Raw genomic sequence first — 24,853 nt, 5'->3', positions numbered from 1 at the left:
TGTACCACATTTTCTGTATCCATTCCTCTGTTGAGGGGCATCTGGGTTCTTTCCAGCTTCTGGATATTATAAATAAGGCTGCTATGGACATAGTGGAGCATGTGTCCTTCTTACCGGTTGGAACATCTTCTGGATATATGCCCAGGAGAGGTATTGCTGGATCCTCCGGTAGTACTATGTCCAATTTTCTGAGAAACCGCCAGACTGATTTCCAGAGTGGTTGTACAAGCTTGCAATCCCATCAACAATGGAGGAGTGTTCCTCTTTCTCCACATCCTTGCCAGCATCTGCTGTCACCTGAATTTTTGATCTTAGCCATTTTGACTGCTGTGAGGTGGAATCTCAGGGTTGTTTTAATTTGCATTTCCCTGATGATTAAGGATGTTGAACATTTTTTCAGGTGCTTCTCAGCCATTCGGTATTCCTCAGTTGAGAATTCTTTGTTCAGTTCTGAACCCCATTTTTTAATGGAGTTATTTGATTTTCTGGAGTCCACCTTCTTGAGTTCTTTATATATATTGTATATTAGTCCCCTATCTGATTTAGGATAGGTAAAGATCCTTTCACAATCTGTTATCCACTTAGATTTGACCTTAGGACAAGGAGATAGGAATGGATCAATTAGCATTCTTCTACATGATAACCACCAGTTGTGCCAGCACCATTTGTTGAAAAAAACTGTCTTTTTTTCACTGGATGGTTTTATCTCCCTTGTCAAAGATCAAGTGACCATAGGTGTGTGGGTTAATTTATGGGTCTTCAATTCTATTCCATTGGTCTACTTTTCTGTCGCTATAACAGTTCCATGCAGTTTTTAATCACAATTGCTCTGTAGTACAGCTTTAGGTCAGGCATGGTGATTCCACCAAGGTTCTTTTATCCTTGAGAAGATTTTTTGCTACCCTAGGTTTTTTATTATTCCAGATGAATTTGCAGATTTCCCTTTCTAATTCTATGAAGACTTGAGTTGGAATTTTGATAGGGATTGCATTGAATCTGTAGATTGCTTTGGCAAGATAGCCATTTTTACTATATTGATCCTGCCAATCCATGAGCATGGGAGATCTTTCCATCTTCTGAGATCTTCTTTAATTTCTTTCTTCAGAGACTTGAAGTTCTTATCATACAGATCTTTCACGTCCTTAGTTAGAGTCACACCAAGGTATTTTATATTATTTGTGACTATTGAGAAGGGTGTTGTTTCACTAATTTCTTTCTCATCCTGTTTATCCTTTGTGTAGAGAAAGGCCATTGCCTTGTTTGAGTTAATTTTATATCCAGCTATTTCATTGAAGCTGTTTATCAGGCTTAGGAGTTCTCTGGTGGAATTTTTAGGTTCACTTACATATACTATCATATCATCTGCAAATAGTGATATTTTGACTTCTTACTTTCCAATTTGTATCCCCTTGATCTCCTTTTGTTGTCCAATTGCTCTGGCTAGGACTTCAAGTACAATGTTGAATAGGTTGGGATAAAGTGGGATGCCTTGTCTAGTCCCTGATTTTAGTGGGATTGCTTCCAACTTCTCACCATTTACTTTGATATTGGCTACTGGTTTGCTGTAGATTGCTTTTATCATGTTTAGGTATGGGCCTTGAATTCCTGATCTTTCCAAGACTTTTATCATGAATGGGTGTTGGATTTTGTCAAATGCGTTCTCAGCATCTAACGAGATGATCATACAGTTTTTGTCTTTGAGTTTGTTTATATACTGGATTACGTTGATGGATTTCCGTATATTAAACCATCGCTGCATTGCTGGGATGAAACCTACATGGTCAGGATGGATTATTGTTTTGATGTGTTCTTGAATTCAGTTAGTGAGAACTTTATTGAGGATTTTTGCATCGATATTCATAAGGGAAATTGGTCTGAAGTTCTCTATCTTTGTTGGGTCTTTTTGTGGTTTAGGTATCAGAGTAATTGTGGCTTCATAGAATGAGTTGGGTAGAGTAACTTCTGTTTCTATATTGTGGAATAGTTTGTGAAGAGCTGGAATTAGATCTTTGAAGGTCTGATAAAACTCTGTACTAAACCCATCTGGTCCTGGGCTTTTTTGGTTGGGAGACTATTAATGACTGCTTCTATTTCTTTAGGGGATATAGGACTGTTTAGATCATTAACCTGATCTTGATTTAACTTTGGTACCTGGTATCTGTCTAGAAACTTGTCCATTTCATCCAGGTTTTCCAGTTTTGTTGAGTATAGCCTTTTATAGAAGGATCTGAAGGTGTTTTGGATATTTTCAGGATCTGTTGTTATGTCTCCCTTTTCATTTATGATTTTGTTAATTAGAATGCTATCCCTGTGACCTCTAGTGAGTCTGGATAAGGGTTTATCTATCTTGTTGATTTTCTCAAAGAACTAGCTCCTCCTTTGGTTGATTCTTTGAATAGTTCTTCTTGTTTCCACTTGGTTGATTTCGCCCCTGAGTTTGATTATTTCCTGATGTCTACTCCTCTTGGATGAATTTGCTTCCTTTTGTTTGAGAGCTTTTAGGTGTGATGTCAAGCTGCTAATGTGTGCTCTCTCTAGGTTCTTTTTGGAGGCACTCAGAGCTATGAGTTTTCCTCTTAGAAATGCTTTCATTGTGAACCATAAGTTTGGGTATGTTGTGGTATCACTTTCATTAAACTCCAAAAAGTCCTTAATTTCTTTCCTTATTCCTTCCTTGACCAAGGTATCATTGAGAAGAGTGTTGTTCAGTTTCCACGTGAATGTTGGCTTTCTATTAGCCTTATTCCATGGTGGTCTGATAGGATGCATAGGACAATTTCAATATTTTTGTATATGGTGAGTCTTGTTTTGTGACCAATTATGTGGTCAATTTCGGAGAAGGTACCATGAGGTGCTGAGAAGAAGGTATATCCTTTTGTTTTAGGATAAAATGTTCTGTAGATATCTGTTAGATCCATTTGTTTCATAACTTCTGTTAGTTTCACTGTGCCCCTGTTTAGTTTCTGTTTCCACGATCTGTCCATTGGTGAAAGTGGTGTGTTGAAGACTCTCACTATTATTGTGTTAGGTGCAATGTGTGCTTTGAGCTTTACTAAAGTTTCTTTAATGAATGTGGCTGCCCTTGTATTTGGAGCATAGATATTCAGAATTGAGAGTTCCTCTTGGAAGATTTTACCTTTGATGAGTATGAAGTGCCCTTCCTTGTCTTTTTTGATGACTTTGGGTTGGAAGTCGATTTTATTAGATATTAGAATGGCTACTACAGCTTGTTTCTTCAGACCGTTTGCTTGGAAAATTGTTTTCCAGCCTTTCATTCTGAGGTAGTGTCTATCTTTTTCCCTGAGATGGGTTTCCTGTAAGCAGCAAAATGTTGGGTCCTGTTTGTGTAGCCAGTCTGTTAGTCTATGTCTTTTTATTGCGGAATTGAGTCCATTGATATTAAGAGGTATTAAGGAAAAGTAATTGTTGCTTCCTATTATTTTTGTTGTTAAAGTTGACATTCTGTTCTTGTGGCTGTCTTCTTTTAGGTTTATTGAGGGATTACCTTCTTGCTTTTTCTAGCATGTGGTTTCTGTCCTTGTATTGGTTTTTTTCTGTTATTATCCTTTAAAGGGTGGAATTCATGGAAAGATAATGTGTGAATTTGGTTCTGTCGTGGAATACTTTTATTTCTCCATCTAAGGTAATTGAAAATTTGGCAGGGTATAGTAGCCTGGGTTGGCATTTGTGTTCTCTTAGTGTCTGTATAACATCTGTCTAGGCACTTCTGGCTTTCATAATCGCAGGTGAGAAATCTGGTGTAATTCTGATAGGCTTTCCTTTATATGTTACTTGACCTTTTTCCCTTTCTGCTTTTAATATTCTATCTTTATTTAGTGCATTTGTTGTTCGGATTATTATGTGTCGGGAGGAATTGCTTTTCTGGTCCAGTCTATTTGGAGTTCTGTAGGCTTCTTGTATGTTCATGGGCATCTCTTTCTTTAGGTTTGGGAAGTTTTCTTCTATAATTTTGTTGAAGATATTTGCTGGCCCTTAAAGTTGAAAATCTTCATTCTCATCTACTCCTATTATCCGTAGGTTTGGTCTTCTCATTGTGTCCTGTATTTCTTAGATGTTTTGAGTTAGGATCTTTTTGCATTTTCCATTTTCTTTGATTGTTGTGCCGATGTTCTCTATGGAATCTTCTGCACCTGAGATTCTCTCTTCCATCTCTTGTATTCTGTTGCTGATGCTCACATCTATGGTTCCAGATTTCTTTCCTAGGGTGTCTATCTCCAGCCTTGCCTCACTTTGGGGTTTCTTTATTGTGTCTACTTCCCTTTTTAGGTCTTGGATGGTTTTATTCAATTCCATCACCTGTTTGGTCGTGTTTTCCTGCAATTCTTTAAGGGATTTTTCTGCTTCCTCTTTAAGGTCTTCTACCTGTTTAGCAGTGTTCTCCTGTATTCCTTTAAGTGAGTTATTAAGGTTCTTCTTGATGTCCTCTACCATCATCTAGGACATCATGAGATATGTTTTTAAATCCAGGTCTAGCTTTTCGGGTGTGTTGGGTGCCCTGGACTGGGCGAGGTGGGAGTGCTTGGTTCTAATGATGGAGAGTGGTCTTGGTTTCTGTTAGTAAGATTCTTAAGTTTACCTTTCACTATCTGGTAATCTCTGGAGTTAGTTGTTATAGTTGTCTCTGGTTAGAGATTGTTCCTCTTGTGATTCTCTTAGCCTCTATCAGCAGGCCTGGGAGACTAGCTCTTTCCTCTGAGTTTCAGTAGTCAGAGCACTCTCTGCAGGCAAGTTCTCCTCTTACAGGGAAGGTGAACAGATATGTGGCCTTCGGACCTCCCACCTGGCCGAAGATAAAGGCCCAAAACAGGACCTGTCCCAGAAGCTGTGTTGCTTTGGCCTGTCCTAGAAGCTGTTAGCTTCTGTAGTCCACACTCTCACCTGCACGGACTAGTCTCGGAGGGATCCGGGAACCAAGATGGCTCCCCCAGGTGCTCCTGCAAAGCCCTCCTGGGCAGGGCGGACACCTATCCTCTGGCCGGGAAGGTGCCCGGATGTCTGGAGCCTGAAAAGAGGCTGCCTCAGAAGCTCTGTGGCTCCGTCCTGTCCCAGAAGCTATTAGCTTCTGTTGTCCACACTCTCACCTGTGCAGACTACTCTCGGCGGAGTCCCAGAACCAAGATGTCTCCTGCAGATGTTCAGGCAAAGCCCTCCCGGGCTGGGCAGACACCTATCCTGTGGCCACAAAGGTATCCGGATCGAAAGCATTTTAAACAATTGATGCTGGATGTATGCATGTGGAAGAAAACAAACAGATCATATCTATCACCTTGCAGCACAAATCTCTCTTCCAAATGAACTTCAACATAAACCAGATACAATGAACCTAATAGAAGAAAAGTGGGGGATAATCTTGGCACAGTAGACGACTTCCTAAGCAGAACACCAAAGGGCACTAAGAACAACAATAAATGTCACCTCATGAAACTGAAAAGCTTCTGTAAGGCAAAGGACATCGTCAATAGGACAAAATCACAGCCTACAGAATTGGAAATCATTTTCACCAACTCCACATCCAACAGAGGGCTAATTTCCAAGATATATAAAGAACTCAAGAAACTAGGGTATCAACAAACCAAATAATCCTGTTTAAAGAAGCTCTTCAGATCTAAAGAGAATTCTCAGTAAAGGAAAGCAAATTGTCTGAGAAACACTTTAAAAAATATTCAACACCCTTAGCAATCAGGGAAATGCTAATCAAAACCTCTTTGAGAGCTCACCTTACACCTGCCAGAATGGCTAAGATCAGTAACATAACTGACAGCCCATGCTGGCAAGAAATGTGGAGCAAGAACACTCCTTCATTCCTGGTGGGAATACAAGCTCATACACCCAGTTTGGAAATCAATATAGTGCTTTCTCAGAAAATTTGAAATTTATCTACCTCAAGACTCCTGAGCATATACCAAAGGATGCACCATCCTACCACAAAGACACTTGCTCTACTATCATAATATCCAGAAACTGCAAACAACCTAGATGTCCCTCAACAGAAAAATAGATAAAGAAGATACGGTATATTTATATAACGAAGGTGTTACTCAGGTTTTTTTTTTAAATGGCATCATGAAATTTGCAGGCAAATGGATGGCACTAGAAAAAAAATGAGTGAGACAACACAGACTCAGAAAGAGTAACATGGAGGATTCGGAGCCTGAACCAGCCATCCTCTGTAACCAAGCAAGGCTTCCAAAGATGGGACTGGGACACCATGCCAGCGATGACATCTTCAACGTATAGTCTATCCAGTCTGCCTAACGTACTAGGGCAACAGAGGCTTAGAACTTGTGGGAATGGCCAACCAATGATTGGTTTAACTTGAGGCCCACACCACAAGAGGGAGCCCATGCTCAATCCTTCCTGGATGATCAGAAATCAGAGGCTGGATAGAGACCAATGATGGAAAATAAAATCATTTCTAGCGATATCCTTTTATACTCACAGATCAGTGCCTAGCCCAATCATCATCAAAGATGCCACGAACAGCATCTGATGAGAGCAGATGCAGAGACCCACAGCCAAACATTAGACAGAAAGAGCCCAAAATGAAGATCTCCACCATTCCCTCCCCTTGAAGCTTGGGGAATCCTGTGGAAGAGGGGAGGAAGGAATGTAGGAGCCAGAGAGGAAGAGGATGTCAGGAGAACCCACAGTCTCCAACTAAGCAAGGCTCATAGGGGCTCACAGAGACTGAAACAGCAATCATGGAGTCTGTATGTGTTTGTTCTATGTCCTCTGCATATATGTTGTGGTTGGTAGCTGGATATTTCTGTGGGATCCCTAATAGTGAGAGTGGGGATTCCTCTGACTTTTTCACCTGCTCCTGAAACCCTTTCCTCTTTACTGGATTGCCTCACTAGCCTTATTGAGAAGAGTTGTTCTGAATCTGATGTTATGCGATGTTTGGTGGCTATTCCTGTGAGGTAGGCCCATTTCTGAAGAGAAATTGAAGAGGAATGGATCTCAGGGAGAAGGAAAATCAGTGGAAGGGTGGGCATAGGGAAGAATGGAGGAACCGGAAACTGCAGTTGGAATGTATTGAAAACAATAAATACTTTTTTTAAAATCGGGAACTAGAGCTGCCATAGCAACAGGTATGGGAGTGAGGTTACAACAGGCAAAGGAGCATATCATTGCTGAGAAGAGATGGTCCTCAGACAGCCAGGAGGCTTAGCCCTGTTGCCAACTGCGGGGCCGGTGCTGAAGCTCTGGCTGCAAACCTAATGGTCATGCCCAGGGTTCCAGCATGGCAGCTTTTGCTAAGAGCAGGGTGGTGTACAGCAGTTCCAAACTCATCTGGGTCCTGACCCCAGACACCTGATTCTGAACAACAGCAGGATGTCCAAGCGGAAGAGAACTTAATTTTCGGGTTTTAGCCTCCTCAAGGGACTATATATAGTCCGTGTTGCCACTGGAAGCCATGTTGATTAATAGAAACATTATGTTGGAAAAAAATAAAACTCAATGTCTCTCTGATTATAAGCATAATCCTCAATAATTTCAGTCTGCCAAGTTTCTAAAGCTAATCAAATTGTGAACATCTTCATTAATAATTTCCAGCTGATTCTGAACAAAAGTCAACCAAAATTTAGAGGGTTCATATCCACTGCATTCCACTTTCCCACCCTTAAAAGCGTCAGATAAACCTTTACTAACTGTCTGATCTCTTTGGGTATTCCAAACCAAACACACCTATCTGAAGATCCAAAGCTTGCCTCTTCAAGTGACTGAAAACACGTTGCTTGTCTTTCTGGACCTGGGTTACTTCATGTGCTGGCCAATTTTATGTCAACTTGACACAAGGTATAGTCAACTGAGAGAGAAGAACTTCAATTGAAAAGAAAATGCTTCATAAGATCAGGCTGCAGGCAAGCCATTAGGGCATTTTCTTAACTAGTGATAGATGAAGGAGGAAGGCCCAGTTCATTGTGTGTGGGGCCACCTGGGCTGGTGGTTCTTGGTTCTATAGCAAAACAAATTGAGCAAGTCAGAATGCATCACTCTTCATGGCCTCTGTGTCAGCTCCTGCCTGCAGGTTCCTGCCCTGCTTAAGTTCCTGCACCCTCCATTTGTTTAAGTTCTTGTCTTGACTGGCCTCAGTGGTGATCAATGATGTAGAACTATAAGATCAAATAAATCCACTTCTCTACAAAGTTGCTTTTGGTCATGGTGTTTCATGGCAGCGGCCTCCTACCTCACTTAATATGGTTGTTTCCAGAGCGAACCATTTACCTGTGACTTTCATAACTTCATCCAACTTCTGAATAGTAAGTAGTTCATCATATAAATATACCACATTCTCATTATTCAGCTATCATTTTCTGGATGTCTAGGTTATTGGAATTGAGCAACAGTGAACATGGATGAGCAAATATCTCTATAGCAGAATAGAGAGTCCTTGGGGAATATGCCTAGAAGTGGTGTATCTGGACTACATGAAGATTTATTTTTAGTTTATTAAAGAACCTCTGCACTGACTTCCATAGTGGCTGCACCAGCTTACATGGCAGTGAGTAAGTGTCCCCCTTTTCTATATCTATGCCAACATTAGCTGTCTTTTTTTCTTTTAACCTTAGACATTTTGAATAGGGTAAGATGAACTCTCAAGTTCATTTTAATTTGCATGTCCCTGCTAACCAAGAATGATGAACACTTTTAACAGGCTTCCCAGCCATATGTATTTCATCCTTTGAGAAAACTCTGGTTAGTTCCAGGTCCCCAAATTTCTTAATACCATTGCAGAACAATTGCTCAAACATGACTAAAACATGATTAATGGCGAATAGGAAATAGGAAGGCATTGTGAGTGTATGTGTATATGCATGTGTGTGCATGCGTGTGTGCGTGTGTGTGTATATATAGGTATGTGCATGCTCGAGTACATGCAAGATTTCTGTCAAATATAGCTTCCATTTAACATCCATAAAACAGCACATTTTTGAGTAGTAAAATGTATTAAGTATAAAATTTGCCACTTTCATCATATAGCTCAGTGGTCTGAAAGACACTAACATGCTTCAGAGCTGTCTTGTAGCCATCACCAGTATGTGTCTCCTAAGCCATCACCTCCATTAATTTATCTCCAGAGCTTTTGATGGTCTCAAATAGAAACTGTGCCCTCATTCAAAAACCACTCTCTGACTGAACCACCAACCAGAGGGCATGCATGGTATGGATCTAGTTCCCCTACACGTATGTATCAGATGTACAGCCTGGTCCTCATGTGGGACCTCTAACAGCATTAGCAGAGGCTGTCTCTGACTCTGTTGCCTGCATTTGGGTTCCTTTTCCCTAACTGGACAACCTTGTATAGCCTCAATAGAAGAAGATACACCTCATTCTACTACAGTGTGATATGCCAAGATGGGCTAATATCCATGGGAGGTCTCTGCTTCTCTGAGGAGAAAGGGAGGGACAGGCAAGAGAGGAAGGAGAGGAATCTCCAGTTGGGATGTAAAACACATTAGTTAGTTAATGAAAAGCACCCTTCATTTCCTGCTCTACCAGGTGCCTGGGAACCTCTATTTCTGCCCCTACAACCTTGCCACTATAGGTGTTTCCTATAAGTGGTCACTACATATGTATCCTTTTGTGTCTGGCCTTTTCACTTAGCATTGTATTTTAGCAATTCACCCAAATATACCCAAACTTCATTCAAGACTAAATAATACTCTGTTGTGTGTGTACACCATATTTTATTTGTCCATTCAGCTGTTGGTCATTTGTTCTTTTTTTTTTTTTTCTGAGTCTTGACCCTTGACAGTAATCCTACTGTAAACACCTGAACAGAAGAAGCTGATTATTCTTTTGGATAGGAATCTGGAAGAGAATAGCTACATTTTGAGAAACCACCACTTTCCAACGTAGTCACCATTTTGCACCTCCACAGGGTATATCTTAGTGTGATGGTTTGTATATTCTTGGACCAGGGAGTGGCACCATTTGGAGGTGTGGCCTTGTTGGAATAGGTGTGACCTGGTTGGAGTAGATGTGTCACTGTGGGTGTGGCCATAAGATCCTCACCCTAGTTGCCTGGAAGTCAGTCTTCCACTAGCAGCCTTTGGATGAAGATGTAGAACTCTCAGCTCTGACTGTTCCTTGCCTGCCTGGATACTGCCATACTCCCACCTTGATGATAACGGACTGAACCTCTGAATCTGTAAGGCAGCCACAATTAAATGTTGTCCTTTATAAGACTTGCCTTGGTCATGGTGTCTGTTCACAGCAGTAAAACCCTAACTAAGACACTTAGGTATATCCGATTTCTCCACATCTTTGCTAATACTCCTTCCTCCTCCTCCTTCACTTCTTCTTCTTCTTCCTCGTCTTCTTCTTCTTTTTCTTCTTCTTTTGTAACACCCTTAATAAAAGCCCCCATAATGAGTATTAAGTGGTATTTCATCGTAGCTTTTATTTATATTCCCTGAATGACTAATGGTGTTGGCCTCTTCCATGTATTCAGTGGTTATTTGAATATATTTTGTGGGAAAATGTCAGCAAAAGTACTTAGCCCACTTATTAGTCATATTTTCCATTACTGAGTTGTTCTTTATATATGGTGCATCTCAGTCCTTCAAACTTGCAAATATTTCCTGCCACCATATAAACTGTCCTTCATTTTCTTTCTTTTTTTTTTTTCATGAATTAGCACTAACACGTTTATTTACTAACCCAAGGAATGATCCTGGGTAAACCAAGTTTGACATGAAGTTCCATGTAAAGTGTTTGTGATAAAGAGAACTCAACAGTCATGAAAAATAAAAGCAAAGAAGTGAAGCTGTTTGTTGTTTATGACCACTCACTGAATTGAGCATATTCACTCTGGCAGCTAACTCCTGTTCAGGTGACGAGGAAGCCCTCATTGCACCTTCTCAAAGACCTGAGTGCAGGGGGCATTGTTCATGACACACTCCACAATCATCTTCCCATCCTTCCGTTTTCCTGTTATGGTGCTCTCCTTCCCTTCCCATTGCTGGTGCTGGACCAGGGCACCATCTTGGAAGGTGCAGACCGTCTCAGTTTTTCTGCCATCAGCCATAGGCCGTAGTTTCATCAAACTTCTCTCCCAGGGTACAAGAGAACACGGTCGTCTTCACTGTGGTCTCTGTTTTGACGGTGATGTTGTTGCCATCACAAATAATGATACAGTCTGGCTTGTCCATGGCAGCCATCTTCCTAAGACCCAGTCCTACTCCTAGCTCTTTCATGTACTCCTCAAAGCCGTGGCTTTCCAGCAGGCGCCACTTCCATTAGAGATCCTTAAGGCTGGCCATGGTGGGCAGGAGAGCACAAAAGCAGCAGAGACACTGTGGCTAGGGTGCTGTTTCATTTTCTTGATAATGCATTTAATCCAGTGCAATGTTTCACCATAGCTTGTACGTGTATTATCACTAATTAAAATATAGTTGAGAAAAGAAAAATAAGTAAATAAATACATAAATAAATAAAACCAATTAATTAATCAAAAATATAGTTGGGGGCTACAGCAGTACTCAATGGATAGAGCAGTTTCCTCAGTAAGTCCAGATCCCCAAAACTCAGCAGAACACAGTAGCATGGATCTGTAGGCTCTGCACACTCATCAGTGAGACTGGATATGAGGATGCTTCCAGGTCAGCTAGCCTGGTATGCTCATCAGTAAACAGCGAGAAACTCTGCCTCAGACACAGTGACAGTGAGGACAAGCTCTAGAGGTTGATCTCTGACCTTCACATGCTGCTGTGTCACACTCCTTCATACAAACACACAGGATGCACACAAACACATACACATCGTATGCACACAAAAAATACAGTTAGTATTAAAACTGCAGTTGGTATTCATGGGTTACCTAGCCATGTCTCATTCAACCAATTGTGAATAGAAATGTCTGAAACAACTTTGAACATGTATAGATTGTTATTCTTGACATTATTCCCTAAACATGACAGTTTACAATTATTTGCATGGCTTTTACACATTATAAATATAATACAGCATAAATAGTCTTTAACTGCACAGAAACAACTGCATGGGTTACAAGCCATTTTATACAATGGACTTGATCATTTACAGATTTTGATATCCAGAGAAGGTTCTGGAACCAGCCCACTGCTGACACTGAGGAGAGACTGTATGGTTTTCAGTGTTGGTGTTTTAAGTGAATTTATAGAAGCATTTACTGCCCTGCCCTACATCTTCTTGCATTTTTAAGGTTTTACTTTGAGTTCCTGAGTTGGTGACAGTTCAGCCACTGCCCAAACTATTTTCCGTTTGAAACATGGTAGTGTGGCCACATTTCAGTCACCATTTGTCTGTCTGCCAAGTTCCTGTTGGGCCAAGGACACCCCCTCTGGCAGCTACTGCTTCACTTGTTTGTATGAGAAAACTCGAAATTAAAGTTGATTCACTCTGTTAATTTGGTCATAAGGAAAGGGCACGCTTCATACAGTGATAGGTTGGCTTCTTTTGGCTGCCCAGATGCTTCCTAAAATAGTCACAATGAGTTTTGGATTCTTCCTCTGCCCCTTTGTGTTTCCATGTTTTCACTGTGCCTTATGATGCATACTTAATTCCAAGAAATATTTTATGAAGATTTACCATCACCTCCCCTTTTTAAAAAAACAAAGCACAGGACTTAATTTTCACTAAATACACACTTCCATTCTATGTAATTTATGCTTCACAAATAATTTATTTTAAAATAAAGAAATATTGACAATCTATTCCACAAATGAACATTTGCAGATATACACCATTCAGTAAAAAGAAATTGGAAGGATCACCCTGGGTATGAACTCGGCGGACAGTCCCACAGTCCCCAGAGGACTCTCCATTCAATTTTAGGATAACACAACATCTGTTCCAAACCAATCATGACGAGCTTATCTCAGCAACAGGAAAGCAGAAAACCCGCCTGACCAGGGGCTCAAGTCCGTTCCAGTCAGGGCCAACTCCGGGTCACCATGGGCTCAAACTCGGCCGATGGTCCCATGGTCCCCAGAGGACTCTCCAGGTGATCGTAGGATCACTGGTGAGTGGAACAAAACATCTGTTCCAAACTAATTGTGATGGGCCTGTGACAGCAGGAGCAAGGACACGGGAGCCCTGCCTGACCAGTGGCTCAGGTCCCTTCTGATGGGTGCTGGTATGCCTTGGTTTCAAAAACACCAGACAGCCCCAAGGTCCCCAGAGGAGACATCACTTCCAGGCACTGTAACACACCTAAGATCTTAGGATTCCAGGATCCCAGGCTAACAGGACCTTGGTCACACCAGAATTTTAGAGTCTCAGAGGAAGTTTGACTGCCAAGAACTCTGACACACCCCAAATCTCAGGTTCACAGGAGCCTGGAATCACAGGATCAGAGAGAAAGCTGGACGCTGAGGAGTCCTGAATCAACCAGGATTATAGGAAGGACAGGCTCCAATCAGATTATATTGAGGGCAGCAAGCACTTGAGATAATCAGATGGCAGGAATCAAGCATAAGAACAGAAGCAACAAAAACCAAGGTTACATGGCATCATCAGAACAAACTTTCCCAGCATAGCAAGTCCTGGATACACCATCACACCAGAAAAGCAAGATATGGATCTAAACTCACTTCTCATGATGATGATGGAGGACTTTAAGAAGTAAATAACTTGATTAAAGAAATACAGCAAAACACAGATAAACAGCTAGAAGCCCTTAAAGAAGAAACATAAAAATCCCTTAAACAGTTACAGGAAAACACTACCAAACAGGTGAAAGAATTGAACAAAACCATCCAGGATCTAAAAATGGAAGAAGAAACAATAAAGAAATCTCAAAGGGAGACAACTCTGGAGATAGAAATCCTACAAAAGAAATCAGGAACTATAGATGGGAGCATCAGCAACAGAATATAAGAGATGAAAGAAAGAATCTCAGATGCAAAAGATTCCATAGAAAACATGGGCACAACAATCAAAGAAAATGCAAAAATGCAAAAATAATCCTAACTCAAAACATCCAGGAAATCCAGGACACAATGAGAAGACCAAACCTAAGGATAATAGGTATAGACGAGAAGGAAGATTTTCAACTTAAAGGACCAGCAAATACCTTCAACAAAATTATAGAAGAAAATTTCCCTAACCTAAAGAAAGAGATGCACGTGAAAATGCAAGAAACCTACAGAACTACAAATAGATTGTACCAGAAAAGAAATTCCTCCCTACACATAATAATCAGAACAACAATGCACTAAATAAGGATAGAATATTAAGAGCAGTAAGGGAAAAAGGACAAGTAACATATAAAGGCAGACCTATCAGAATTACACCAGATTTCTCACCAAAGACTATGAAAGCCAGAAGATCCTGGAAAGATGTTATACAGACCCTAAGAGAACACAAATGCCAGCCCAGGCTACTATACCCAGCAAAACTCTCAATTACCATAGATGGAGAAACCAAAGCATTCTATGACAAAACTGAATTCACACAATATCTTGCCACGAGTCCAGCCATTCAAATGATAATAAAAAGAAAACTCCAACACAAGGAGGGAAACTATAACCTAGAAAAAGCAAGAAAGCAATCCTTCCAAAAACCTAAAAGAAGATAGCTTCAAGAACAGAATCCCAACTCTAACAACAAAAAAAAAATAACAGGACGTAAAAATTACTTTTCCTTAATATCTCTTAATATCAATGGACTCAATTCCCCAATAAAAAGACATAAGCTAACAGACTGGCTACATAAACAGGACCCAACTTTTTGCTGCATACAGGAAACCCACCTCAGGGACAAAGACAGACACTACCTCAGAGTAAAAGACTGGAAAACAATTTTCCAAGCAAACAGTCCGAAGAAACAACATGGAGTACCCATTCTAATATTGAAAAAAATTGACTTCCAACCCAAAGTTATCAAAAAAGACAAGGAGGGGCATTTCATACTAATCAAAGGTAAAATCTTCCAAGATGAACTCCCAATTCTGAATATCTATGCTCCAAATGCAAGAGCATCCACATTCATTAAAGAAGCTTTAGTAAAGCTCAAAGCACACATTGCACCTCACACAATAATAGCAGGAGACTTCAACACCCCACTCCCATCAATGGACAGATCCTGGACACAGAAAATAAACAAAGACATAGTGAAACTAACAGAAGTTATGAAACAAATGGATTTAACAGATATCTACAGAACATTTAATCCTAAAACAAAAGGATATACCTTCTTCTCAGCACCTCATGGTACCTTCTCCAAAACTGACCATATAATAGGTCACAAAACAGGTCTCAACTGATACAAAAATATTGAAATTATCCCATCCATCTTATCAGATTACCATGGACTAAGACTGATCTTAATAAAAACATAAATAATAGAAAGCCAATGTTGACGTGGAAGCTGAACAACACTCTACTCAATGATACATTGGTCAAGGAAGAAATAAAGAAAGAAATTAAAGACTTTTTAGAGTTTAATGAAAATGAAGGCACAACATACACAAACTTACGGGACACATGAAAGCAGTCCTAAAAGGAAAACTCATAGCTCTGAGTGCCGCCAAAAAGAAAGTGGAGAGGGCATACCCTAGCAGCTTGACAGCACACCTAAAAGCTCTAGAACAGAAGGAAGCAAATTCACCCAAGAGGAGCAGAGAGTAAATAATCAAACTCAAGGCTGAAATCAACCAAGTAGAAACAAAAAGAACTATACAAAGAATCAACCAAACCAGGAGCTGGTTATTTGAGAAAATCAACAAGATAGATAAACCCTTAGACAAACTAACTATAGGGCACAGGGACAGCATCCTAATTAACAAAATCATAAATGAAAAGGGAGACATAACAACAGAAACTGAGGCAACCCAAAGCATTATCAGATCCTACTACAAAAGGCTATGCTCAACAACACGGAAAACCTGGATGAAATGGACAATTTTCTAGACAGATAACAAGGTACCAAAGTTAAAATAAGGATCAGATTAAGAATTTAACCAGCCCCCTATCCCCTAAAGAAATAGAGGCAGTCATTAACAGTCTCCCAACCAAAAAAAAAAAAGAAAAAAAATATCCAGGACTAGATGGGTTTAATGCAGAGTTCTATCAGACCTTCAAAGAAGACCTAATCCCAGTTCTCAAACTATTTCACAAAATAGAAACAGAAGATACTCTACCTAATTCATTCTGTGAAGCCACAATTACTCTGATACCTAAACCGCACAAAGACCCAACAACGAAAGAGAACTTTGAAAGAGAACTTCAGACCAATTTCTGAATATCAATGCAAAAATACTCAATAAAATCCTTGCAAACTGAACCCAAGAACACATCAAAACAATCATCCATCATGAGCAAGTAGGCTTCATCCCAGGGATGCATGTATGGTTTAATATATGGAAATCCATCAATGTAATACACTATATAAACAAACTCAAAGACAAAAACCACATGATCATCTCATTAGATGCTGAGAAAGCATTTGACAAAATCCAACACCCATTCATGGTAAAAGTCTTGGAAAGATGAGGAATTCAAGGCCCATAACTAAACATAGTAAAAGCAATATACAGCAAATCAGTAGCCAACATCAAACTAAATGGAGAGCCGGGCATGGTGGCACACGCCTTTAATCCCAGCATTCGGGAGGCAGAGGCAAGCAGATTTCTGAGTTCTAGGCCAGTCTACAAAGTGAGTTCCACGACAGTCAGGGCTATACAGAGAAACCCTGTCTCAAACAAACAAACAAACAAAACCTAAATGGAGAGAAACTTGAAACAATCCCACTAAAATCAGGGACTAGACAAGGCTGCCTACTTTCTCCCTACCTATTCAATATAGTACTTGAAATCCTAGCTAGAGCAATTCGACAACAAAAGGAGATCAAAGGGATACAAATTGGAAAGGAAGAAGTCAAAATATCACTATTTGCAGATGATAAGAGAGTGTATATATAAGTGACCCTAAAAATTCCACCAGAGAACTACTAAACCTGATAAACAGCTTCAGTGCAGTAGCTGGATGTAAAATTAACTCAGTCTGGGCGGTAGTGGTGCTCACCTTTAATCCCAGCACTTGGGAAGCAGAGACAGGCTGATTTCTGAGTTCAAGGCCAGCCTGTCTCTGTCTATAAAGTCTATGACAGCCAGGACTATACAGAGAAACCCTGTCTAGAAAAAAAGCAAAAAAAAAAAAAAAAAAAAAAAACAAAACTTAACTCAAACAAATCAGTGGCCTTTCTCTGCACAAAACATAAACAGGCTGAGAAAGAAATTAGGGAAATAACACCCTTCACAATAATCACAAATAATATAAAATACCTTGGTGTGACTCTAACTAAGGAAGTGAAAGATCTGTATGATAAGAACTTCAAGTCTCCGAAGAAAGAAATCAAAGATCTCAGACGATGGAAAGATCTTCCATGCTCATGGATTGGCAGGATTAATATAGGAAAAATGGCTATCTTGCCAAAAGCAATCTACAGATTCAATGAAATACCCATCAAAATTCCAACTCAATTCTTCACTGAGTTAGAAAGGGCAACTTGCAAGTTCATCTGGAATTAAAAACAAAACAAAACACAAAACCTAGGGTAGCAAAATCTATTCTCAACAATAAAAGAACCTCTGGTGGAATCTCCATGCCTGTCTTCAAGCTGTACTACAGAACAATTGTAATAAAAACTGCATGGCACTGGTACAGCGACAGACAGGTCGATCAATGGAACAGAACTGAAGATCCAGTAATGAACCCACACACCTATGCTCACGTGATCTTTGACAAGGGAGCTAAAACCATCCAGTGGAAAAAAAGACAGTTTTTTCAACAAATGGTGCTGGCACAACTGGCGGTTATCATGTAGAAGAATGCTCATTGATCCATCCTTATGTCCTTGTACAAAGCTCAAGTCTAAGTGGATCAAGGAACTCCACATAAAACAGAGACTCTGAAACTTATAGAGAAGAAAGCGGGGGAAAGCCTAGAAGATATGGGCACAGGGGAAAAATTCCGGAACAGAACAGCAATGGTTGTGCTGTAAGATTAAGAATCGACAAATGGGACCTCATAAAATTGCAAAGCTTCTGTAAGGCAAAAGACACTGTCAATAAGACAAAATGGCCACCAACAGATTGGGAAAGGATCTTTACCAATCCTAAATCTGATAGGGGACTAATATCCAACATATACAAAGAACTCAAGAAGCTGAACTCCAGAAATTCAAATAATTAAAAAATGGGGTACAGAGCTAAACAAAGAATTCTCAACTGAGGTATACCGAATGGCTGAGAAGCACCTGAAAAAATGTTCAACATCCTTAATCATCAGGGAAATGCAAATCAAAACAACCCTGAGATTCCACCTCACACCAGTCAGAATGGCTAAGATCAAAAATTCAGTTGACAGCAGATGCTGGCAAGGATGTGGAGAAAGAGGAACACTCCTCCATTGTTGGTGGGATTGCAAGCTTGTACAACCACTCTGGAAATCAGTCTGGTGGTTCCAGAGACCATTTTTCTATCAGCAAATAGGCATTGCCCTTATTTTATAAATTATAGTTGTTTATGTATTTAACTAATAACTAAACCACTTGCCAGTCATTGTGTTACAGACATATTACTCTTGAATTTCCTTTTTTCTTCCAAATAGCTGCTTTTGATATAGTTAGTGAAGCCCACTAAACTTAACTTTAATGAAGTCTTAGTCCTATTTGGGAGTTCTCATTCCGGGATCAACATTACAGTTGATTCTTTGGAAGACTCATCTTCTTCTTTTATCTTCCATTGTCATCTTCCAAAAAGAATTTTCTCTAACTTTTTTACTGTACTCTGCTGTTGGGAACAAAATAAAGGGGAGGAGGCCGGGGGCCCAGGGAGAAGTGGGATAGGAAAAAGATGCCCACACCCCGCCAGAGTTTCCCTATTCTCTGGACAGTCAGGCGTGGGAGGGCTGCTAACCTACCCTATCCACTCATCCCTGGGTGGGCATTCCTCTGTCATACTCTTCAGGGGGTGGTCAAGGGGCAGCCCTGCCTGGGGACACCCCCCCCCAGCTACTTTGCTAAAGCCACCAGGGTTGTGGGAGATAGGGAAGAAGTTCCCAACACTAACCAGAGTGAGCAGCAGGTCTTCATGGAGCAGAGCAGAGACTCTCTATGGTTTAAGAGCTTTATTATAGAAATGCAGGGGAAAGAGAGAAGGTAGAAGAGAAAGAGAGGTGGGGGGAAGGAGAGGAGAGAAGAAGACAAAGAGAAAGGGAAGAGGAGAGAGAAGTGAGAGATAGAGCAACAAAGGAATAAGAGTAAGAGGGCCAGGTGGGGGCTGAACAGCCCTTTTTATGGACTTTACTGTTGCTAAGTAACTGGGGAGGAGTTTAACCTGAAGGTCAGAAGTTTGGGCCATTGCTTACGTGACTACTGACCATGTTTCTCTTGTGTGGGCTGTGGGAGGTGGTACCTTAGGCAGGGGCCAGAGCTCCAGGAGCATGAGGGAACGCCTACCGTGTCATGTAAGTGAATTATGGCCATCAGGGTTCAGACCTCAGCTCGACTGGAGACCAGCCTGCAATTCCCCACACTCTGCCTTTTATATTTACCTGAGTAGAAGATGGTACTGTCTCTTGAGTCTGGTGTCCTTTTTAAAATAGAAACAAAAATTTACTTTGCTTCCTCTGAAATTATAACTAATTTTAAAAGTAGTTGTTGGCCAAATATTTGTCCCTGAGATAAGTTCTTGGTAGGGGTAGGGGGATGGGAAACCAGAGCAATGGAGGGCAAACTAATCATGTTGTTCCTGACTAGGCAGGGTTTGAGGAAGATACTAATCCAGATTGCAAGCAAGCTTCTGCCCTATGGAAGCCTCGGTGTTGAAACAAGTTCTCAACAAGATTTTCATCTGCAGGCAATCTCGCTCTCTCAATAACTGGGTGACTCTAGTGGAGCCATAAAAGTGAGGAAAGTGGGAAATGATGTCATCGTATAGAAGGCAGATTGTACATGCTGATCCAGGGCAGAAACAACACGCTGCAGGGAGCTCACCCAGAAGAGAAAGGGGATGTGCTGTTATTCACTGGTTCCCTCCTCCAGTCTCATAGCTGCCTCAAGAGCATGGACAAAGAATGGGTCCACATTTCCCTGCCGACATAATCAAACTTAATAATCTGTACTCCATGGGCATGAATAATGTAATGGACATTCAGATGAACAAGATGTACACTAAGAACACTTCTCCACTCTAGCCCCTGTTCCAAAAACTGTGCGAATTGTCAGTAACTCTTTAGACTACCTATAAATCCCTGGTGTTTTATTTCAGAAATAACAGGAACTTCCTGAACTGTAAATAGAGCTTTGAGGAACATGCCGAGTTCTCATGTGTAGCTGGAAATGCTAAGTGTTCAGCCATTTTTCAGAAATGAGGCCCAGAACCCATAGCAAACCCCATGTTCTTTCTAAGTGCCAAAAAGCAAAGAGGACCAGCAGCTGGTTCCTTACCAACTGCTTATGAGAAGCTGCCCTGACACGAGCAAGTCATTTGCTTATAATGAACTTTCCAATTAAAATGAAGATGGCTCACATGGGCAGATCCACAAAAAACTAAGGCACTCACTCAAGGGTAATCAGCAAGAATGTGAGCAGCTACTGAAACCTCCAGTCAATTCCAGCAGATGGCCTAACAGCATTTTCCATTTTAGAGAAATATATCTTTTTTTATTTTTAATATTTTTATTACATATTTTCCTCAATTACATTTCCAATGCTATCCTGAAAGTCCCCCATACCCTCCCCGCCCCCGCTTCCCTACCCACCCATTCCCATTTTTTTTTTTTTTTTTTGGCCCTGGCATTCCCCTGTACTGGTTCATATAAAGTTTGTGTGTCCAATGGGCCTCTCTTTCCAGTGATGGCCAACTAGGCCATCTTTTGATACATATGCAGCTAGAGACATGAGCTCTGGGGTACTGGTTAGTTCATAATGTTGTTCCACCTATAGGGTTGCAGATCCCTTTAGCTCCTTGGGTAATTTCTCTAGCTCCTCCATTGGGAACCCTGTGATCCATCCAATAGCTGACTGTGAGCATCCACTTCTGTGTTTGCTAGGCTCCGGCATAGTCTCACAAGAGACAGCTATATCTGGGTCCTTTCAGCAAAATCTTGCTAGTGTATGCAATGGTGTCAGGGCTTGGAAGCTGATTATGGTGTGGATCCCTGGATATGGCAGTATCTAGATGGTCCATCCTTTCGTCACAGCTCCAAACTTTGTCTCTGTAACTCCTTCCATGAGTGTTTTGTTCCCAATTCTAAGGAGGGGTACAGTATCCACACTTTGGTCTTCATTCTTCTTGAGTTTCATGCGTTTAGCAAATTGTATCTTATCTTGAGTATCCTAAGTTTTGGGCTAATATCCACTTATCAGTGAGTACATATTGTGTGAGTTCCTTTGTGATTGGGTTACCTCACTCATGATGATGCTCTCCAGGTCCATCCATTTGGCTAGGAATTTCATAAATTCATTCTTTTTAATAGCTGAGTAGTACTCCATTCTGTAAATGTACCACAAATTCTGTATTCATTCCTCTATTGAGGGGCATCTGGGTTCTTTCCAGCTTCTGGCTATTTTAAATAAGGCTGTTATGAACATAGTGGAACATGTGTCCTTCTTACCGGTTGGGACATCTTCTGGATATATGCCCAGGAGAGGTATTGCTGGATCCTCCGGTAGTACTATGTCCAATTTTCTAAGGAACCGCCAGACTGATTTCCAGAGTGGTTGTACAAGCTTGCAATCCCACCAACAATGGTGGAGTGATCCTCTTTCTCCACATCTTCGCCAGCATCTGCTGTCACCTGAATTTTTGATCTTAGCAATTCTGACTGGTGTGAGGTGGAGTCTCAGGGCTGTTTTGATTTGCATTTCCCTGATGATTAAGGATGTTGAACATTTTTTCAGGAGCTTCTCTGCCATTCGGTATTCCTCAGGTGAGAATTCTTTGTTCAGTTCTGCGCCCCATTTTTTAATGGGGTTATTTGATTTTCTGGAGTCCACCTTCTTGAGTTCTTTATATATATTGGATATTAGTCCCCTATCTGATTTAGGATAGGTAAAGATCCTTTCCCAATCTGTTGGTGATCTTTTTGTCTTATTGATGGTGTCTTTTCCTTGCAGAAGCTTTGCAGTTTCATGAGGTCCCATTTGTCAATTCTCGATCTTACAGCACAAGCCATTGCTGTACTATTCAGGAATTTTTCCCCTGTGCCCATATCTTCAAGGCTTTTCCCCACTTTCTCCTCTATAAGTTTCAGTGTCTCTAATTTTATGTGAAGTTCCTTGATCCACTTAGATTTGACCTTAGTACAAGGAGATAAAAATGAATCAATCGGCAATCTTCTACATGATAGCAGCCAGTTGCGCTAGCACCATTTGTTGAAAATGTTGTCTTTCTTCCACTGGATGGTTTTATCTCCCTTGTCGAAGACCAAGTGACCATAGGTGTGTTCGTTCATTTCTAGGTCTTCAATTCTATTCCATTGGTCTACTTGTCTGTCACTATACCAGTACCATACAGTTTTTATCACAATTGCTCTGTAGTAAAGCTTTAGGTCAGGCATGTTGATTCCACGAGAGGTTCTTTTATCCTTGAGAAGAGTTTTTGCTATCCTGGGTTTTTTGTTATTCCAGATGAATTTGCAGATTGCTCTTTCTAATTTGTTGAAGAATTGAGTTGAGATTTTGATGGGGATTGCATTGAATCTGTAGATTGCTTTTGGCAAGATAGCCATTTTTACAATGTTGATCCTGCTAATCCATGAGTATGGGAGATCTTTCCATCTTCTGAGATCTTCTTTAATTTCTTTCTTCAGAGACTTGAAGTTTTTATCATACAGATCTTTCACTTCCTTAGTTAGAGTCATGCCAAGATATTTTATATTATTTGGGACTATTGAGAAGGGTGTTGTTTCCCTAATTTCTTTCTCAGCCTGTTTATTCTTTGTGTAGAGAAAGGCCATTGACTTGTTTGAGTTAATTTTATATCCAGCTACTTCACCGAAGCTGTTTATCAGGTTTAGGAGTTCTCTGGTGGAATTTTTAGGGTCACTTATATATACTATCATATCATCTGCAAAAAGTGATATTTTGACTTCATCTTTTCCAATTTGTATCCCCTTGATCTCCTTTTGTTGTCGAACTGCTCTGGCTAGGACTTCAAGTACTATGTTGAATAGGTAGGGAGAAATTGAAGCAGCCTTGTCTAGTCCCTGATTTGGGTGTGATTGCTTCAAGCTTCTCACCATTTACTTTGATGTTGGCTACTGGTTTGCTGTAGATTGCTTTTTATCATGTTTAGGTATGGGCCTTGAATTCCTGATCTTTCTAAGACTTTTATCATGAATGGGTGTTGGATCTTGTCGAATGCTTTTTTCCGCATCTAACGAGATAATCATGTGGTTTTGGTCTTTGAGTTTGTTTATATAATGGATTATGTTGATGGATTTCCATATATTAAACCATTCCTGCATTCCTGGAATAAAACCTACTTGGTCAGGATGGATGATTGCTTTAATGTGTTCTTGGATTTGGTTAGCAAGAATTTTATTGAGGATTTTTGCATCTATATTCATAAGGGAAATTGGTCTGAAGTTCTCTATATTTGTTGAATCTTTCTGTGGTTTAGGTATCAGAGTAATTGTGGCTTCATAGAATGAGTTGGGTAGAGTTCCCTCTACTTCTATTTTGTGGAATAGCTTGTGCAGAACTGGAATTAGATCTTCTTTGAAGGTCTGGTAGAACTCTGCACTAAATCCATCAAGTCCTGGGCTTTTTTTGGCTGGGAGACTATTAATAACTGCTTCTATTTCTTTAGGGGATATGGGACTGTTTAGATCGTTAACTTGATCCTGATTTAACTTTGGTACCTGGTATCTGTCTAGAAATTTGTCCATTTCGTCCAGGTTTTCCAGTTTTGTTGAGTATAGCCTTTTGTAGAAGGATCTGATGGTGTTTTGGATTTCTTCAGGATCTGTTGTTATGTCTCCCTTTTCATTTCTGATTTTCTTAATTAGGATGTTGTCCCTGTGCCCTCTAGTGAGTCTAGCTAAGGGTTTATCTATCTTGTTGATTTTCTCAAAGAACCAACTCCGAGTTTGGGTAATTCTTTGAATAGTTCTTCTTGTTTCCACTTGGTTGATTTCACTGCTGAGTTTGATTATTTCCTGCTGTCTACTCCTCTTGGGTGAATTTGCTTCCTTTTTCTCTAGAGCTTTTAGATGTGTTGTCAAACTGCTAGTGTGTGCTCTCTCTAGTTTCTTTTTGGAGGCACTCAGAGCTATGAGTTTCCCTCTTAGAAATGCTTTCATTGTGTCCCATAGGTTTGGGTATGTTGAGGCTTCATTTTCATTAAACTCTAAAAAGTCTTTAATTTCTTTCTTTATTCCTTCCTTGACCAAGTTATAATTGAGAAGTGTTATTCAGTTTCCACATGAATGTTGGCTTTCCATTATTTATGTTGTTATTGAAGATCAGCCTTAGTCCATGGTGGTCTGATAGGATGCATGGGACAATTTCAATATTTTTTATCTGTTGAGGCCTGTTTTGTGATCAATTATATGGTCAATTTCAGAGAAGGTACCATGAGGTGCTGAGAAGAAGGTATATCCTTTTGTTTTAGGATAAAATGTTCTGTAGATATCTGTTAAGTCCATTTGTTTCATAACTTCTGTTAGTTTCACTGTGTCCCTGTTTAGTTTCTGTTTCCACGATCCGTCCATTGATGAAAGTGGTGTGTTGAAGTCTCCCACTATTATTGTGTTAGGTGCAATGTGTGCTTTGAGCTTTACTAAAGTGTCTTAATGAATGTGGCTGCCCTTGCATTTGGAGCATAGATATTCAG

General features: G+C 40.3%; 1 pseudogene; it reads right to left on the bottom strand.

Moving 5' to 3' along the window:
- Nucleotides 1-10,876: 10,876 nt before the first annotated feature.
- Nucleotides 10,877-11,291, bottom strand: LOC110288259 (fatty acid-binding protein 5 pseudogene; annotated as a pseudogene).
- Nucleotides 11,292-24,853: the final 13,562 nt, after the last annotated feature.

The sequence above is a fragment of the Mus caroli genome, unplaced genomic scaffold (genome assembly GCF_978045245.1).
Source record: "Mus caroli unplaced genomic scaffold, Mus_caroli_1 scaffold_2, whole genome shotgun sequence".
Classification (NCBI taxonomy): Eukaryota; Metazoa; Chordata; class Mammalia; order Rodentia; family Muridae; genus Mus; species Mus caroli.
The sequence above is the reverse complement of the archived record's forward strand: the minus strand, read 5'-3'. Positions and strand labels throughout refer to the sequence as shown.